This window comes from Pseudophryne corroboree, chromosome 8, assembly GCF_028390025.1.
Source record: "Pseudophryne corroboree isolate aPseCor3 chromosome 8, aPseCor3.hap2, whole genome shotgun sequence".
Lineage (NCBI taxonomy): Eukaryota > Metazoa > Chordata > Amphibia > Anura > Myobatrachidae > Pseudophryne > Pseudophryne corroboree.
The window spans coordinates 425,915,286-425,917,915 of record NC_086451.1 but is presented as its reverse complement, the minus strand read 5'-3'; the positions used below and the strand labels follow the sequence as shown (position 1 = coordinate 425,917,915).

The 2,630-nt window shown below is 43.8% G+C and overlaps 1 pseudogene; it reads left to right on the top strand.

Moving 5' to 3' along the window:
- The first annotated feature begins 2,204 nt into the window (after positions 1–2,204).
- Positions 2,205–2,322, top strand: LOC134953931 (5S ribosomal RNA; annotated as a pseudogene).
- Positions 2,323–2,630: the final 308 nt, after the last annotated feature.

Here is a 2,630-nt window from a genome sequence, read left to right as displayed (position 1 = left end):
CGTCACAAACACACCCAGCGTTCGCCCAGACACTCCCCCGTTTCTCCAGCCACTCCTGCGTTTTTTCTGGAAACGGTAGCGTTTTTAACCACACGCCCATAAAACGCCGTGTTTCCGCCCAGTAACACCCATTTCCTGTCAATCACACTACGATCGCCGGAGCGAAGAAAAAGCCGTGAGTAAAAATACTATCTTCATTGTAAAATTACTTGGCGCAGTCGCAGTGCGAATATTGCGCATGCGTACTAAGCGGAATTTCACTGCGATGCGATGAAAATTACCGAGCGAACGACTCGGAATGAGGGCCCTGGTTTTGCCCAACTGCTAAGAAACTTGCTGCTGCGATCAACTCAGAATTACCCCTATTGTGCGACACTGTGGGTGAAGGTGATACCACAGTATTATATTTTCATACTCATCTCATACACATATTGTGCGACACTGTTGGTGAAATGAAACCGCAGTTTTTGATTACTATTCCTGACTCACACATGTATTGTGCGACAGTGTTGGTGAAGGTGGTATCATAGTAATATATTTTTTCTAACTCATACATGTTTTATGTGACACTGTGGGTTTAATTAAACCACGGTGTTTGATTACTATTTCAAACTCATACACATAGTGTGCGACACTGTTAATGAAATTAAACCATAGTGTTAGATTACTATTTCTGACTCATGCACATATTGTGCAACACTGATGATGAAATTAAAGCGCAGTGTTTGATTACTATTTCTATAAAAAATGTTGCACAAATTGTGGTGTGTGCTGTACCCCAGTTCATTCATGTTTGTGGATAGATATGGAGGACTAGCAATTAAGAGGAGAGCAGGAAGCAAATACTAGTGCTGCCACCAGTCATGATGATACAAGTCCATCAACGTCATCTACTAAGGCCGATGCCCAGGGGCATAGAGAGCTTAAGTCAGGGCATGTAAAATCATTTCATTTTACAGTGGTAAATAAAAAACATCAAAAGGAAAGTTAGCTGCAGTGGCAGTAAGACAAACTGTGCATTCAAAACCATCAGACTACAATGGACAGTCAAATTAGACTGGCTTATATGGTCACACTATGAACTGCCTCTGGGCAGTAGGACGTTGGTAATGAGCGTGTCTGAATTGACATATGAAGCTGGTCCTGCTCTGTGAAAATGAGGGGTCAGCACAGTCTGCCTAGGTTATTGCTGTAGAGAACATACTCTATTGGCCCCTGTTAACAGCGGGAGGACCAGGGAATAGATCAAAATAGAGACCCACTGTGAAAATGAGATGGACTAGGTGACCTGCTGGGCTGCTGTTGTAACTGTCGGAGAGAAAAAGACCCCTGCTAGTGTGAGACTGAAGGAACCGTATGTTCACTCACCCGTCCCTGCATATGCTTAAGTGCGGTATGTGTTGTGTGACTCCTGTATCTCTGCCATCTATATTGGAGAGGTAGGAGGTGGCTTGCTGGTACTGCAGCTGTAAGGACACAGTGACTCGCCCGCAATTGGGAAGTGCCACTGGGAGAGGTGCGCTGTGTAGGTCCCGTCACCACCGCCACCCGTGCTCCCGGAAGACGCGTTTTGCCTGTAGGAAGACTTGGCTTGCTCACTTCCTGTGATCATCTGTACAGTGCTGTTTCAAAAACCCTTCTTTTTTCAGTTGCCTGATTCACTACAAATATAGTGTCAGCAAAATTTACATGGTTGTGACTCTTTAGGCACATTACTTAGCCATACCATACCCTGATGTTTATACTCAGTCAGTTTCAATAATCATTGGTCATGGTAAATTCAGGCAAAGAATTAACTCTGAAGGCACTCAAGTAACCACATGTCCTTGGGTTCACACAGTACATGTGGGTGAAATTCTCTATCACTTTACGTCAAATTACTCAGTATAATAATGACATGAACGATTGTGCTCTAACCGGTACCAGCCGCAATAAGCCTTAATATTTTACCCCCAGTCCTCAGGCTGGGCCATGAGTGAGTTTCTTTACCGCCAATAGGTATATCAGAGAACACTCCCTTGATATTCCCTTTCAGGGACTCTCATTGGCGATCCAGTAACTTCACCTATGGCAGTTTCCCAATTGGTAGGCTTATCCTACTGCCTAACGCCAACAGCAGATCCCGCACTATTTCTATCAATATCTCCATTATTTCTTGAACTCTCATCAATGATTCCGGAGAGGAGGCAATCAGTACTCCTTTGACCTACTATCACACCATACTGCAAGTGCCCAATCTCGTCCGATCTTGGAAGCTATACAGTATAGGGCCGAGTCAGTACCAGGCGGGAGACCACATGGGAATACCCGGTATAGTAAACTGGAAAGTTGGGAACACTCTGGTCTAATATTGACAGCAGATTCACTCGGTCACTTTACTTTTCTCCACACTTACTATTGGCGGGTAACCCATCAGCTCATTAAACCCTTCATTGCTGAATAGATAAATAATGTGATCCTGAGAATCCCCTTTTTTTGATATATTTTGATCAATACCTTGTGTGTGAACAATCATAATAACCAACAGCACAAAACAGCAATAGTCTATATAGGTTACGCAGAATAATCCAATTTAGGAATATTCACATCAGTCACTCATTCCCGTCACCACTGCCGCTCAGAGTTACACT